Here is a 16,449-nt window from a genome sequence, read left to right as displayed (position 1 = left end):
AAAACTTGAAGTTCCCCTCCAAAACTTGAAGTTCCCCTCCAAATCTTAAAGTTCCCCTCCAAAATTTTGAAGTTCCCCTCCAAAACTTAAAGTTCCCCTCCAAAACTTAAAGTTCCCCTCCAAAACTTGAAGTTCCCTCCAAAACTTAAAGTTCCCCTCCAAAACTTGAAGTTCCCCTCCAAAACTTGAAGTTCCCCTCCAAAACTTGAAGTTCCCCTCCAAAACTTGAAGTTCCCCTCCAAAACTTGAAGTTCCCCTCCAAAACTTGAAGTTCCCCTCCAAAACTTGAAGTTCCCCTCCAAAACTTTAAAGTTCCCCTCCAAAACTTAAAGTTCCCCTCCAAAACTTAAAGTTCCCCTCCAAAACTTAAAGTTCCCCTCCAAAACTTAAAGTTCCCCTCCAAAACTTAAAGTTCCCCTCCAAAACTTCAAGTTCCCCTCCAAAACTTAAAGTTCCCCTCCAAAACTTAAAGTTCCCCTCCAAAACTTGAAGTTCCCCTCCAAAACTTGAAGTTCCCCTCCAAAACTTGAAGTTCCCCTCCAAAACTTGAAGTTCCCCTCCAAAACTTAAAGTTCCCCTCCAAATCTTAAAGTTCCCTCCAAAACTTTGAAGTTCCCCTCCAAAACTTAAAGTTCCCCTCCAAAACTTAAAGTTCCCCTCCAAAACTTGAAGTTCCCTCCAAAACTTAAAGTTCCCCTCCAAAACTTGAAGTTCCCCTCCAAAACTTGAAGTTCCCTCCAAAACTTGAAGTTCCCTCCAAAACTTGAAGTTCCCCTCCAAAACTTGAAGTTCCCCTCCAAAACTTGAAGTTCCCCTCCAAAACTTGAAGTTCCCTCCAAAACTTTAAAGTTCCCCTCCAAAACTTAAAGTTCCCCTCCAAAACTTAAAGTTCCCCTCCAAAACTTAAAGTTCCCCTCCAAAACTTAAAGTTCCCCTCCAAAACTTAAAGTTCCCCTCCAAAACTTAAAGTTCCCCTCCAAAACTTAAAGTTCCCCTCCAAAACTTGAAGTTCCCCTCCAAAACTTAAAGTTCCCCTCCAAAACTTAAAGTTCCCCTCCAAAATTTAAAGTTCCCCTCCAAAACTTTAAAGTTCCCCTCCAAAACTTAAAGTTCCCCTCCAAAACTTAAAGTTCCCCTCCAAAACTTAAAGTTCCCCTCCAAAACTTAAAGTTCCCTCCAAAACTTTAAAGTTCCCCTCCAAAACTTCAAGTTCCCCTCCAAAACTTAAAGTTCCCCTCCAAAACTTGAAGTTCCCCTCCAAAACTTGAAGTTCCCCTCCAAAACTTGAAGTTCCCCTCCAAATCTTAAAGTTCCCCTCCAAATCTTAAAGTTCCCCTCCAAATCTTAAAGTTCCCCTCCAAAACTTGAAGTTCCCCTCCAAAACATAAAGTTCCCCTCCAAAACTTAAAGTTCCCCTCCAAAACTTAAAGTTCCCCTCCAAAACATAAAGTTCCCCTCCAAAACTTAAAGTTCCCCTCCAAAACTTAAAGTTCCCCTCCAAAACTTAAAGTTCCCCTCCAAAACTTAAAGTTCCCCTCCAAAACTTTTGAAGTTCCCCTCCAAAACTTAAAGTTCCCCTCCAAAACTTAAAGTTCCCCTCCAAAACTTTGAAGTTCCCCTCCAAAACTTAAAGTTCCCCTCCAAAACTTAAAGTTCCCCTCCAAAACTTAAAGTTCCCCTCCAAAACTTGAAGTTCCCCTCCAAAACTTGAAGTTCCCCTCCAAAACTTGAAGTTCCCCTCCAAAACTTGAAGTTCCCCTCCAAAACTTGAAGTTCCCCTCCAAAACTTAAAGTTCCCCTCCAAAACTTAAAGTTCCCCTCCAAAACTTAAAGTTCCCCTCCAAAACTTGAAGTTCCCCTCCAAAACTTAAAGTTCCCTCCAAAACTTTAAAGTTCCCCTCCAAAACTTCAAGTTCCCCTCCAAAACTTTAATTTCCCCTCCAAAACTTGAAGTTCCCCTCCAAAACTTAAAGTTCCCCTCCAAAACTTAAAGTTCCCCTCCAAAACATGAAGTTCCCCTCCAAATCATAAAGTTCCCCTCCAAATCATAAAGTTCCCCTCCAAAACTTAAAGTTCCCCTCCAAAACTTAAAGTTCCCCTCCAAAACTTAAAGTTCCCCTCCAAAACATAAAGTTCCCCTCCAAAACATAAAGTTCCCCTCCAAAACATAAAGTTCCCCTCCAAAACTTAAAGTTCCCCTCCAAAACTTTGAAGTTCCCCTCCAAAACATAAAGTTCCCCTCCAAAACATAAAGTTCCCCTCCAAAACTTTGAAGTTCCCCTCCAAAACTTAAAGTTCCCCTCCAAAACATCAAGTTCCCCTCCAAAACTTAAAGTTCCCCTCCAAAACTTAAAGTTCCCCTCCAAAACTTAAAGTTCCCCTCCAAAACTTAAAGTTCCCCTCCAAAACTTAAAGTTCCCCTCCAAAACTTAAAGTTCCCCTCCAAAACTTGAAGTTCCCCTCCAAAACTTAAAGTTCCCCTCCAAAACTTAAAGTTCCCCTCCAAAACTTTAAAGTTCCCCTCCAAAACTTTAAGTTCCCCTCCAAAACTTAAAGTTCCCCTCCAAATCTTAAAGTTCCCCTCCAAAACTTAAAGTTCCCCTCCAAAACTTGAAGTTCCCCTCCAAAACTTAAAGTTCCCCTCCAAAACTTGAAGTTCCCCTCCAAAACTTAAAGTTCCCCTCCAAAACTTAAAGTTCCCCTCCAAAACTTAAAGTTCCCCTCCAAAACTTGAAGTTCCCCTCCAAAACTTAAAGTTCCCCTCCAAAACTTAAAGTTCCCCTCCAAAACTTAAAGTTCCCCTCCAAAACTTTAAAGTTCCCCTCCGAAACTTTTAAAGTTCCCCTCCGAAACTTTTAAAGTTCCCCTCCGAAACTTTTAAAGTTCCCCTCCGAAACTTTTAAAGTTCCCCTCCGAAACTTTTAAAGTTCCCCTCCGAAACTTTTAAAGTTCCCCTCCGAAACTTTTAAAGTTCCCCTCCGAAACTTTTAAAGTTCCCCTCCGAAACTTTTAAAGTTCCCCTCCGAAACTTTTAAAGTTCCCCTCCGAAACTTTTAAAGTTCCCCTCCGAAACTTTTCAAGTTCCCCTCCGAAACTTTTCAAGTTCCCCTCCGAAACTTTTCAAGTTCCCCTCCGAAACTTTTCAAGTTCCCCTCCGAAACTTTTCAAGTTCCCCTCCGAAACTTTTCAAGTTCCCCTCCGAAACTTTTCAAGTTCCCCTCCGAAACTTTTAAAGTTCCCCTCCGAAACTTTTAAAGTTCCCCTCCGAAACTTTTAAAGTTCCCCTCCGAAACTTTTAAAGTTCCCCTCCGAAACTTTTAAAGTTCCCCTCCGAAACTTTTAAAGTTCCCCTCCGAAACTTTTAAAGTTCCCCTCCGAAACTTTTAAAGTTCCCCTCCGAAACTTTTAAAGTTCCCCTCCGAAACTTTTAAAGTTCCCCTCCGAAACTTTTAAAGTTCCCCTCCGAAACTTTTAAAGTTCCCCTCCGAAACTTTTAAAGTTCCCCTCCGAAACTTTTAAAGTTCCCCTCCGAAACTTTTAAAGTTCCCCTCCGAAACTTTTAAAGTTCCCCTCCGAAACTTTTAAAGTTCCCCTCCGAAACTTTTCAAGTTCCCCTCCGAAACTTTTCAAGTTCCCCTCCGAAACTTTTCAAGTTCCCCTCCAAAACTTAAAGTTCCCTCCAAAACTTTTAAAGTTCCCCTCCGAAACTTTTAAAGTTCCCCTCCGAAACTTTTAAAGTTCCCCTCCGAAACTTTTAAAGTTCCCCTCCGAAACTTTTAAAGTTCCCCTCCGAAACTTTTAAAGTTCCCCTCCGAAACTTAAAGTTCCCCTCCAAAACTTAAAGTTCCCCTCCAAAACTTAAAGTTCCCCTCCAAAACTTAAAGTTCCCCTCCAAAACTTAAAGTTCCCCTCCAAAACTTAAAGTTCCCCTCCAAAACTTAAAGTTCCCCTCCAAAACTTAAAGTTCCCCTCCAAAACTTAAAGTTCCCCTCCAAAACTTAAAGTTCCCCTCCAAAACTTAAAGTTCCCCTCCAAAACTTAAAGTTCCCCTCCAAAACTTAAAGTTCCCCTCCAAAACTTAAAGTTCCCCTCCAAAACTTAAAGTTCCCCACCAAAACTTAAAGTTCCCCTCCAAAACTTAAAGTTCCCCTCCAAAACTTAAAGTTCCCCTCCAAAACTTAAAGTTCCCCTCCAAAACTTAAAGTTCCCCTCCAAAACTTAAAGTTCCCCTCCAAAACTTAAAGTTCCCCTCCAAAACTTAAAGTTCCCCTCCAAAACTTAAGTTCCCCTCCAAAACTTAAAGTTCCCCTCCAAAACTTAAAGTTCCCCTCCAAAACTTAAAGTTCCCCTCCAAAACTTAAAGTTCCCCTCCAAAACTTAAAGTTCCCCTCCAAAACTTAAAGTTCCCCTCCAAAACTTAAAGTTCCCCTCCAAAACTTAAAGTTCCCCTCCAAAACTTAAAGTTCCCCTCCAAAACTTAAAGTTCCCCTCCAAAACTTAAAGTTCCCCTCCAAAACTTAAAGTTCCCCTCCAAAACTTAAAGTTCCCCTCCAAAACTTAAAGTTCCCCTCCAAAACTTAAAGTTCCCCTCCAAAACTTAAAGTTCCCCTCCAAAACTTAAAGTTCCCCTCCAAAACTTAAAGTTCCCCTCCAAAACTTAAAGTTCCCCTCCAAAACTTAAAGTTCCCCTCCAAAACTTAAAGTTCCCCTCCAAAACTTAAAGTTCCCCTCCAAAACTTAAAGTTCCCCTCCAAAACTTAAAGTTCCCCTCCAAAACTTAAAGTTCCCCTCCAAAACTTAAAGTTCCCCTCCAAAACTTAAAGTTCCCCTCCAAAACTTAAAGTTCCCCTCCAAAACTTAAAGTTCCCCTCCAAAACTTAAAGTTCCCCTCCAAAACTTAAAGTTCCCCTCCAAAACTTAAAGTTCCCCTCCAAAACTTAAAGTTCCCCTCCAAAACTTAAAGTTCCCCTCCAAAACTTAAAGTTCCCCTCCAAAACTTAAAGTTCCCCTCCAAAACTTAAAGTTCCCCTCCAAAACTTAAAGTTCCCCTCCAAAACTTAAAGTTCCCCTCCAAAACTTAAAGTTCCCCTCCAAAACTTAAAGTTCCCCTCCAAAACTTAAAGTTCCCCTCCAAAACTTAAAGTTCCCCTCCAAAACTTAAAGTTCCCCTCCAAAACTTAAAGTTCCCCTCCGAAACTTTTCACGTTCCCCTCCGAAACTTTTCACGTTCCCCTCCGAAACTTTTCACGTTCCCCTCCGAAACTTTTCACGTTCCCCTCCGAAACTTTTCACGTTCCCCTCCGAAACTTTTCACGTTCCCCTCCGAAACTTTTCACGTTCCCCTCCGAAACTTTTCACGTTCCCCTCCGAAACTTTTCACGTTCCCCTCCGAAACTTTTCACGTTCCCCTCCGAAACTTTTCACGTTCCCCTCCGAAACTTTTCACGTTCCCCTCCGAAACTTTTCACGTTCCCCTCCGAAACTTTTCACGTTCCCCTCCGAAACTTTTCACGTTCCCCTCCGAAACTTTTCACCTTCCCCTCCGAAACTTTTCACCTTCCCCTCCGAAACTTTTCACCTTCCCCTCCGAAACTTTTCACCTTCCCCTCCGAAACTTTTCACCTTCCCCTCCGAAACTTTTCACCTTCCCCTCCGAAACTTTTCACCTTCCCCTCCGAAACTTTTCACCTTCCCCTCCGAAACTTTTCACCTTCCCCTCCGAAACTTTTCACCTTCCCCTCCGAAACTTTTCACCTTCCCCTCCGAAACTTTTCACCTTCCCCTCCGAAACTTTTCACCTTCCCCTCCGAAACTTTTCACCTTCCCCTCCGAAACTTTTCACCTTCCCCTCCGAAACTTTTCACCTTCCCCTCCGAAACTTTTCACCTTCCCCTCCGAAACTTTTCACCTTCCCCTCCGAAACTTTTCACCTTCCCCTCCGAAACTTTTCACCTTCCCCTCCGAAACTTTTCACCTTCCCCTCCGAAACTTTTCACCTTCCCCTCCGAAACTTTTCACCTTCCCCTCCGAAACTTTTCACCTTCCCCTCCGAAACTTTTCACCTTCCCCTCCGAAACTTTTCACCTTCCCCTCCGAAACTTTTCACCTTCCCCTCCGAAACTTTTCACCTTCCCCTCCGAAACTTTTCACCTTCCCCTCCGAAACTTTTCACCTTCCCCTCCGAAACTTTTCACCTTCCCCTCCGAAACTTTTCACCTTCCCCTCCGAAACTTTTCACCTTCCCCTCCGAAACTTTTCACCTTCCCCTCCGAAACTTTTCACCTTCCCCTCCGAAACTTTTCACCTTCCCCTCCGAAACTTTTCACCTTCCCCTCCGAAACTTTTCACCTTCCCCTCCGAAACTTTTCACCTTCCCCTCCGAAACTTTTCACCTTCCCCTCCGAAACTTTTCACCTTCCCCTCCGAAACTTTTCACCTTCCCCTCCGAAACTTTTCACCTTCCCCTCCGAAACTTTTCACCTTCCCCTCCGAAACTTTTCACCTTCCCCTCCGAAACTTTTCACCTTCCCCTCCGAAACTTTTCACCTTCCCCTCCGAAACTTTTCACCTTCCCCTCCGAAACTTTTCACCTTCCCCTCCGAAACTTTTCACCTTCCCCTCCGAAACTTTTCACCTTCCCCTCCGAAACTTTTCACCTTCCCCTCCGAAACTTTTCACCTTCCCCTCCGAAACTTTTCACCTTCCCCTCCGAAACTTTTCACCTTCCCCTCCGAAACTTTTCACCTTCCCCTCCGAAACTTTTCACCTTCCCCTCCGAAACTTTTCACCTTCCCCTCCGAAACTTTTCACCTTCCCCTCCGAAACTTTTCACCTTCCCCTCCGAAACTTTTCACCTTCCCCTCCGAAACTTTTCACCTTCCCCTCCGAAACTTTTCACCTTCCCCTCCGAAACTTTTCACCTTCCCCTCCGAAACTTTTCACCTTCCCCTCCAAAACTTTTCACCTTCCCCTCCAAAACTTTTCACCTTCCCCTCCAAAACTTTTCACCTTCCCCTCCAAAACTTTTCACCTTCCCCTCCAAAACTTTTCACCTTCCCCTCCAAAACTTTTCACCTTCCCCTCCAAAACTTTTCACCTTCCCCTCCAAAACTTTTCACCTTCCCCTCCAAAACTTTTCACCTTCCCCTCCAAAACTTTTCAACTTCCCCTCCAAAACTTTTCAACTTCCCCTCCAAAACTTTTCAACTTCCCCTCCAAAACTTTTCAACTTCCCCTCCAAAACTTTTCAACTTCCCCTCCAAAACTTTTCAACTTCCCCTCCAAAACTTTTCAACTTCCCCTCCAAAACTTTTCACCTTCCCCTCCAAAACTTTTCACCTTCCCCTCCAAAACTTTTCACCTTCCCCTCCAAAACTTTTCAACTTCCCCTCCAAAACTTTTCAACTTCCCCTCCAAAACTTTTCAACTTCCCCTCCAAAACTTTTCAACTTCCCCTCCAAAACTTTTCAACTTCCCCTCCAAAACTTTTCAACTTCCCCTCCAAAACTTTTCAACTTCCCCTCCAAAACTTTTCAACTTCCCCTCCAAAACTTTTCACCTTCCCCTCCAAAACTTTTCACCTTCCCCTCCAAAACTTTTCACCTTCCCCTCCAAAACTTTTCACCTTCCCCTCCAAAACTTTTCACCTTCCCCTCCAAAACTTTTCACCTTCCCCTCCAAAACTTTTCACCTTCCCCTCCAAAACTTTTCACCTTCCCCTCCAAAACTTTTCACCTTCCCCTCCAAAACTTTTCACCTTCCCCTCCAAAACTTTTCACCTTCCCCTCCAAAACTTTTCACCTTCCCCTCCAAAACTTTTCACCATCCCCTCCAAAACTTTTCAACTTCCCCTCCAAAACTTTTCAACTTCCCCTCCAAAACTTTTCAACTTCCCCTCCAAAACTTTTCACCTTCCCCTCCAAAACTTTTCACCTTCCCCTCCAAAACTTTTCAACTTCCCCTCCAAAACTTTTCACCTTCCCCTCCAAAACTTTTCACCTTCCCCTCCAAAACTTTTCACCTTCCCCTCCAAAACTTTTCACCTTCCCCTCCAAAACTTTTCACCTTCCCCTCCAAAACTTTTCACCTTCCCCTCCAAAACTTTTCACCTTCCCCTCCAAAACTTTTCACCTTCCCCTCCAAAACTTTTCACCTTCCCCTCCAAAACTTTTCACCTTCCCCTCCAAAACTTTTCACCTTCCCCTCCAAAACTTTTCACCTTCCCCTCCAAAACTTTTCACCTTCCCCTCCAAAACTTTTCACCTTCCCCTCCAAAACTTTTCACCTTCCCCTCCAAAACTTTTCACCTTCCCCTCCAAAACTTTTCACCTTCCCCTCCAAAACTTTTCACCTTCCCCTCCAAAACTTTTCACCTTCCCCTCCAAAACTTTTCACCTTCCCCTCCAAAACTTTTCACCTTCCCCTCCAAAACTTTTCACCTTCCCCTCCAAAACTTTTCACCTTCCCCTCCAAAACTTAAAGTTCCCCTCCAAAGCTTAAAATTCCCCTCCAAAGCTTAAAGTTCCCCTCCAAAGCTTAAAGTCTGCAGGCAGCAGCTTAATGATAGAAAGGAGGGGGGAGGAAGATTTGCTTCTTCCTGCCTTCAGCAGGAAGGGAGCCAGCCCAAATGTTTGCAGCAGCAATTTGTCAAGTGTTTTTTTTCTTTCACTCATTAAAAACTTTACCAGAACTTTACTCCATGACCCAAACTGGCTGACTGAATGCCTTTTCCCGGACTGAGGAGGATGAGCCAGAGAGAAAATGCCCTCTTTTAGCCTGGTGTCTCCAAAGGCCAAAATGAGGGGTTTCCACCTCACAGCCAGATGAGGCTACAGTGACAAACAGCTGAGCTGCTCATAGGCACCAGAGCCCACCTTGGGCAGGGCAGGAGCTGCTGCTCCACCAGCACTGCCAGAGGTTCATCCCTTAGGCATAGGTAGCCAGCACCCTACCCTGGTATTGCTACATTTAGAGGACACTTAAGACAAAACAATGACTTGGGAAGCTACAAAGTTATATTTGTGTCCTTCCTACCCTTGAGACACATCTTTTTACCCAACATTCATGGGCCTTACTGTGCAGTGTCAGTGACCAGGAGGACTAGGAGAGCAGCAATGCAGACAAGCTCATGGCTTTCATAGAATCAAGCAGGTTGGAAGAGACCTCCAAGATCAGCCAGGCCAACCTAGCACCCAGCCCTAGCCACTCAATTAGACCATGGCACTGAGTGCCTCATCCAGTCTCCTCTTCAACACCCCCAGGGATGGTGACTCCACCACCTCTCTGGGCAGCCCATTCCAATGCCAATCACTCTCTCTGTGAAGAACTTCTTCCTAACATCCAGCCTATACCTACCCCTGCACAACTTGAGACTGTGTTCTATTGCTGGTTGTCTGGCAGAAGAGGCCACCCCCCACCTGGCTACAACCTCCCTTCAGGTTTGGTAGAACAAAGAGCAGATCAGAAAGCAAGGCTCATATCTTAGCTTCTCGTTTCTGCCTCTAGAACTAGAGGCAAAGATAAAAAAAAGAGGAAAAAGCCTACCCAACATGGTGCCAGGAAAGAAGCTGGCCCTTGGGAAAGGATTTAAGGCTTTGGATCCCAAGAATGTGCAGCAATTAATAAAACCAGTTGCTACATGCTTGTTGAGATGATCCAGATTCATAGAAGGGTCTGGATCAGAATAAACCTCTAAAGATCATCTACTTCCAGTGCCTCTGCCATGGGCAGAGCAATCTTTCACATGATATGGTCGCTCAAAGTCCTGCAAATCTGACCTTGATCACCTAGCTAGAAAGCAGCCCTGCAGAAAGGGATCTGGAGGTGCTGGTTAACAGCAGGGTCTTCAAGAAAAGCCTGGATGAGCAATAAGATCTCCCCTGAGCCTCCTCTTCTCCAGGCTAACCAATCCCAGCTCCCTCAGCCTCTCCTCGTAGGGCTGTGCTCAAGGCCTCTCCCCAGCCTCGTCACCCTTCTCTGGACACACTCAAGCATCTCAATGTCCCTCCTAAACTGGGGGGCCCAGAACTGAACACAGCACTCAAGGTGTGGTCTAAGCAGTGCAGAGTCCAGGGGCAGAATGACCTCCCTGCTCCTGCTGACCACACCATTCCTGATGCAGGCCAGGATGCCACTGGCTCTCTTGGCCACCTGGGCACACTGCTGGCTCATGTTCAGGTGGGTATCAATCAGCACCCCCAGATCCCTCTCTGTCTGGCTGCTCTCCAGCCACTCCGACCCCAGCCTGTATCTCTGCATGGGGTTGTTGTGGCCAAAGTGCAGCACCAGCACTTGGAGCTATTGAACCCCATCCCCTTGGACTCTGCCCATCTGTCCAGGCAGTCAAGCTCCCACTGCAGAGCCCTTCTGCCCTCCAACCCAGCCACATCTGCCCCCAGCTTGGTGTCATCTGCACACTTGCTGATGACTGACTCAATGCCCTCATCCAGATCATCTATGAAGATGTTAAAGAGGATGGGGCCCAGATATCTTTCCCATGAGCCCATTGTAAAGCTGCAAGAGTTTTTACTGAAGCCTTTTCTCCTCCAGGCTGAACAACCTCAACTATTTCAGTCTTTCTTTATAAGAAAAAAAACCCCTCTCTCGTCCTCTGACTAATTTTGTGGCCCTCCTCTGAGCCTGCTCCAGCAGCTCCATGTCTTTCTTGTGTTGAGAACTCCAAAGCTGAACACAACACTCCAGGTGGGAACTCACCAGAGCAGAGAAGGACAGAATCACTTCCATGTGCTGGTCACACTTCTTCAGATGCAGCCCAGGATACGCCTGGCTTTCTGATGGCAAACACATCTCACCAGCTCATCTCCAGCTCTTTATCTAGCAACACACTTGGGTCCTTCTCTGCACGACTGATTTCAATCCAGCCATCACTCAGTTTCCCCAATCCAACATTCAGTGATTATTACTGTGAGTAGCTCACTGCCACTTATCATAGAATCAACCCGGTTGGAAGAGACCTCCAAGATCAGCCAGTCCAACCTATCCACTAACCCTAGCCAGTCAACTAGACCATGGCACCAAGTGCCTCATCCAGGCTTTTCTTGAACACCTCAAGGGACAGTGCTTCCACCACCTCCCTGGGCAGCCCATTCCAAAGCCAATCACTCTCTCAGTCAAGAACTTCCTCCTGACTGAAGAGCTGTTGGCTTAGCTATCCATTCCATCAACTTTTGTCTGTGCTATGGCAAATAATATTGGGTTAGAAGAAAATAGAATAAAATTACTATGAGTGGGAAGTCTGAACCCTTTCTCCTGGTTAGGTGGAACTGGGTCCCAACAGCAAGTTTGTTTCTGGATCCCATGTGAAAAGATATAAGCCTACAAGATATCTAAGGGAGAACCAAAATCTTACACATCTGTACATCCCTTCCTGCTTCTGGTTGTTAATGTTCTCCAAGTGAGGAGGAAGTTTAATCCCCAGATGAGGGGAAGTGAAGGGTTTTTACTAGTGCACTGGTTTCTCATAGAATCAGTCAGGGTTGGAAAGGGACCATAAAGATCATCTATTTCCAACCCCCTTGCCATGGGCAGGGACACCCTACCCTAGATCAGACTGGTTTCTACTGGATGAGAAAGAAGAGGAACCTAAAGAGATGATGGCTGCTTCCTCTTTGGTGAAGTAGGCGAGAAAGAACTATGTTTCTTTCTTCATGAGGTACACAGTTTTGTAGCCTGTTTCCCAGATGTGTCAAACAGAAGCCCAACAAAGTCATTTCTCTTGCCTCTGCCTGCCTTTTGACTGAAAGGGGAGCTCTGTGTGCAACACAGGGCAGGAAGGAAACACAGGGAGGATGTGATGCACCACAAAGAGGCCAAGGAGTTTTGGGTGGTTAAAACACACACCTCTGTCATCAGTTCAGAAAATGACAGTGAAAAGCCCAAAGTACCTATGAGGTCACTTAGAGAAACTAAAAGGTCTTCATAACAACAAAGGTTTTGTCTTTGTAATGATACTGCACCGAGGAAAGCCATTATCTTATGTATGGTTTGTTTTTCAGAGTGAGAGCAGACACAGTACTACTTGTTGTGAAATGTAGGTTGTAATGTTGCAACAGGTTGGATCAGCACTGTGAGTTCATCATAGAGACCTCTATAGATTATTTGAAATGGGAGTGTGCCCACCAAGTATAAGAGAAAGCCAGGCCAGTGCCAGCTGACTTGCAGTCTTCCAATTCCACAAGACAGTCCAAAGGAAGCTTTGCAAGAAACAAGAGCTCGAATTGAAGCTAAAATTAAGGCAGTTAGAAGCCAGGTGAAAAGCTAACCCATTATACTGAAAACACCTGCAAAGGGGTAGAATCTGCAGGGTGGTGAAAAAAAGAGGTTCTCACCTTGTAGCAACAGCTACCAACCAGATGCTGTCATTCATAGAATCAAACAGGTTGGAAGAGACCTCCAAGATCATCCACTCCAACCTAGCACCCAGCCCTAGCCACTCAACTACACCATGGCACTAAGTGCCTCATCCAGGCTTTGCTTGAACACCTCCAGGGATGGTGACTCCACCACCTCCCTGGGCAGCCCATTCCAATGCCAATCACTCTCTCTGCCAACAACTTCCTCCTAACATCCAGCCTAGACCTCCCCCAGCACAACTTGAGACTGTGTCCCCTTGTTCTATTGCTGGTTGCCTGGCAGAAGAGGCCACCCCCCCACCTGGCTACAACCTCCCTTCAGGTAGCTGTAGACAGCAGTGAGGTCCCCCCTGAGCCTCCTCTTCTCCAGGCTGCACACCCCCAGCTCCCTCTCCTCACAGGGTTTGTGCAGAGCACAACAGGAATAAACTCAAAACACAAGCCAGTGTTTGTAACAGACAAAAAATATCCTCTGCTTTCTGATTTGCTTTCAGAAATGGAAATACTGAAAATGGTTGTCTCATTATCCACCAGGACTTCCAGGTCCTTCTCCATAAAGTTGTTCTCTAGCAAGTCAACCCCTAATGTGGATTGGTGTATGGAGTTATCTCCTCCCAGGTGCCAGACCCTACACATGCCCTTGCTGAACTTCATGAAATTCCTCTGTAGCCTGCCCAAGTCTTGCTGAATAACATCACAGCTTTCTGGTGTGTCAGCCACTTGTAATTCTATATCATCAGGAAACTTGCTGGGAGTATACTCCCTCCCTTCATCCAGGTCACTCAGGACTACACTGAACAAGTACTCACCTCTAGAGAACACCAACAACCACAGGTCTCCAACTAGACTCTACACCACTGATCATAACCCTCTGAGCTTCAGCCAGTTCCCAATCCTTCTCACCCAACTCACACTTCCTAAGCTTACCTATAAGGATGTTATATAAAAAGCCTTCAGCCTTGCTAAAGCTGAGGTAGACAATATCCACTGCTCTCCCCTTGTGCACATCCAGCAGGCACAGATTAACACCAAGCTGCCACTGCACTGATTTGTGACCACCTAGCTCACATCAAAAGGAAAACCAACATTGTCTCATGGGCCTAGCATGCAGTGACTTAGTTTATTGGTTTGTTTGGGCAAGAGCCACAATTTCCCACCTTTAGACATCTTAGTGGCTGACTGAAGCCTGGCTTGTCAGCCCCTTGAGCAAGAGGCAGGCAAATAGCACCTGTGGGACATGGACAAGCACACTAAAAGGGAATTTTCATAGCCAGTGCTCTGAGTATAGATAAGCCCTGCTGTTCTGCAGATAACTTGGGTCAATCTGACTCCCAAAGCTCTGGTATATTGACAGTGAAAGTGCTGGAAACAGTCCTTCTGGCGTGCTGTTGAGGAATGAGGTAATAGTATTCAAGTCAGATGTCTCACTGTGCCAGTTTGAGGCTAGATGGAACATTTTAATGAGAAAAAATAGATTGCAGGCTCTGAAAAGAAAACAGTGGTGATGTCTGCTTCACTCAGAGGCTTGCTGAGCTGTATAGAAACAAGAACAAAACATAGGTAAGACAGTGTCTGTGTGTGAGGGGGTCTCTGTCAGAGCCTGTGCTTTCTCCCTGGGCTGCTTCTGTGTAACTAATCCTTCTGCTTTCTAACCCCCCTTGCCAATCCTCCAACCTCATCTTGACCATAAGGCATGCTCTGGGATAAGGTAGAAGAGTGGAGAGAAGGTGGAAAGGTGGTTGGGAGCCCCTCCTGGGGACTGAGGTTTCTGGGAGAGCTGTTGTGCTTCTGTATTGCTTTTAACAGAAAAGCTGCAGCAAACTTTGCCTATGTACTGGGATTTTGTAGCTGCTGAGGGTCCATGCCCAAGTGTGTGCTACCTCCTTACACCATGCAAGTGCACTGCCACTCCCAAGGGATGTACTGTGTCCAGCTCTGGGCCCCTCAATCCAGGAGAGATGTTGAGGTGCTGGAAGGTGTCCAGAGAAGGGCAACAAAGCTGGTGAGGGGCCTGGAACACAAAGCCTATGAGGAGAGGCTGAGGGAGCTGGGGGTGTGCAGCCTGGAGAAGAGGAGGCTCAGGGGGGACCTCATTGCTGTCTGCAACTACCTGAAGGGAGGTTGTAGCCAGGTGGGGGTTGGTCTCTTCTGCCAGACAACCAGCAACAGAACAAGGGGACACAGTCTCAAGTTGTGCTGGGGGAGGTCTAGGCTGGATGTTAGGAGGAAGTTGTTGGCAGAGAGAGTGATTGGCATTGGAATGGGCTGCCCAGGGAGGTGGTGGAGGCACCATCCCTGGGGGTGTTCAAGCAAAGCCTGGCTGAGGCACTTAGTGCCATGGTCTAGTTGAGTGGCTAGGGCTGGGTGCTAGGTTGGCCTGGCTGATGTTGGAGGTCTCTTCCAACCTGGCTGATTCTGTGATGGAAAGAGCACAGCAGAGCAAGCCATGCCACAGGCACGATAGGGCACTCCAGCTGCAGCCAGCCCTTTCCCTAGTCACCTCCCACCCACATGGACTGAGCCAACAGAAGCCTGGACAGCCTAGGAAAGGACAGTTGGGCAAACACTTCCTCACTTCTTATCACACAGCCATCTCCAAACTATGACACACAGAACAAGCATGGGAGAAACTTGGACTGCCAGAGACTTTCACTGGCAGGAGGAAAGTCTCTTAGGCATGAGCCCGTTCCCAAAAGAGCCTGATGGTGTTCACCTGCTGGTCATGGAGCTGATGTAGGTGGTTGGCAGATCTCAGGGCACACAGTAACCCCTTTCTCAATAGGCTCTCACACACTCAGTGCTCTTCTGTTCCCACACACATCTTAGATAGGATGCAGATCATTAACAGCCTGGGGCAAGACCCACAACCAGCTAAAACACCATACAGAGGAGCTCAGCCTCACTAAGGAGACCCAGGCAGCATGCACAGAGGATTAGTTAGAGTAGCCACCAACCCTCTCCTACCTAACCGGGGGGCCACCAGGCCCCCCGGCCTTTGTCTCCCCCCACCCCCATTCACATGGTGCACAGCCCAGGGACTCACCAGTGATGAGACGAGGAGGATCCCTCTGCCCAGATGGGCACAGCTTGGGGCTTCTGCTCCTCCTGGGGGAACTAAAAAGGGGAGTGGGCAGGCAGTTCAAAGTGGCCACACCTGGGGTGGGAGGAGACTCCAGGGGAGCCCAAATGCTCTGTGATTTGAGGGGAAAAGGGGTGGGATGGAATGGAATGGGAAAAGGGGCAGATATGGTGTTCCAGTGTCATCTGGTACAGGTGATCTTGCTCTGGAGGGGGAGTTGGACTTGATGATCTTTCAAGGTCTCTTCCAGCCCCTAACATTCTGTGTGATTTCTGTATGCAGCTGTATATATTTGTGAGATATTGTAACTACCTGCTTGTATGTTGTGCTGAGCTGTAAATATAAAGCTTCATTCCTTACCTTCCAGCCCAGCTGAGCCTAGTCTGGGTGATTTCATAAGTGTGGAGGTGGGTAACTCCCAAACCACCCCACCCAGCTACAAAACCACTCAGGACATCCACGCTCATAGATGGTAAAGCACACTGGTGAAGAGAGTTGCCAAACCTGTGAAACCCACCAGGATGGGGAAATGCCAGAGCAGTGCAACCTCACAACCTGGGAGAAGGCACAGAAAACAAGGGGAGGGTGTTTCTCTCCATCTTGATCTTCCAGTTCAAAAGCTGAGGAAGGAGTGAACCCAAGGGAGGGCACATATTCAACAGAAGCATCCATCTCTCAGCACTACTGTCTCCCTGGGCATCTGGCCAAGCCCCTCTTAATAACTAGTCAGTTAGAATGAGTATGTGAGAAAAACATAGAATCACAGAATCAAGCAGGTTGGAAGAGACCTCCAAGATCAGCCACTCCAACCTAGCACCCAGCCCTAGCCACTCAACCAGACCAGCATCACCCTCTGGTAACTTGGAGACAACAAATCCTAAATATCCCCAGGTATTGCCAATCTTTGTGGTTTAATGGTTGGCTCTGAGCATATTTTGTTTATTGTCTTAAAGCCACAATGCCTAGAATCAGGTTGTTTGCTAAGAATTTTGCCTGCTC

General features: G+C 46.3%; 1 long non-coding RNA gene across 1 annotated transcript in view; it reads right to left on the bottom strand.

Moving 5' to 3' along the window:
• Positions 1 to 15,477, bottom strand: part of LOC135173970 (uncharacterized) — a 40,276-nt gene extending 24,799 nt beyond the window's left edge. The window contains exon 1 of the long non-coding RNA XR_010301619.1: positions 15,415 to 15,477. This is a non-coding gene — a long non-coding RNA (uncharacterized LOC135173970). The remainder of the gene's footprint in view (positions 1 to 15,414) is intronic.
• Between the last annotated feature and the right edge of the window lie 972 nt (positions 15,478 to 16,449).

The sequence above is a fragment of the Pogoniulus pusillus genome, chromosome 3 (assembly GCF_015220805.1).
Source record: "Pogoniulus pusillus isolate bPogPus1 chromosome 3, bPogPus1.pri, whole genome shotgun sequence".
Taxonomy (NCBI): Eukaryota; Metazoa; Chordata; class Aves; order Piciformes; family Lybiidae; genus Pogoniulus; species Pogoniulus pusillus.
Note: the sequence above shows the minus strand (reverse complement) of the source record. Positions and strands in the feature narration are given on the sequence as shown.